Source organism: Sinocyclocheilus rhinocerous, unplaced genomic scaffold (assembly GCF_001515625.1).
Source record: "Sinocyclocheilus rhinocerous isolate Xijiao unplaced genomic scaffold, SAMN03320098_v1.1 scaffold22945, whole genome shotgun sequence".
Lineage (NCBI taxonomy): Eukaryota > Metazoa > Chordata > Actinopteri > Cypriniformes > Cyprinidae > Sinocyclocheilus > Sinocyclocheilus rhinocerous.
Window position 1 is genome coordinate 1042 of NW_015663710.1, and position 421 is coordinate 1462.

A 421-nucleotide genomic window follows, 5' to 3' on the forward strand; every position below is an offset into this window, starting at 1 on the left:
ATCAAACAGATTCATAATTCCTGATTCTGATGTGTTTTATCTCCATCAGATTCCCATCAGCTCACTCTGGATCTGAACACGGTGAATAAACACCTCCATCTGTCTGAGAGCATCAGAGTGGTTACTAACACTGACACAGTTCAATCGTATCCTGATCATCCAGACAGATTTAGTTATTGGCCTCAGGTGTTGTGTAGAGAGAGTGTGTGTGGACGCTGTTACTGGGAGCTGGAGGGGAGTGGGTCTAATGGTGTGCGTATATCAGTGTCATATAAGAGCATCAACAGGAAGGGATCTGGTACAGTGTTTGTGTTTGGATTTAATGATCAGTCCTGGAGTTTCATCTGCTCTCCCTCCAGATACTCATTCATACACAATAAGACCGAGACGGTTCTACCAGTAAAGCCCATCAGCAATAGAA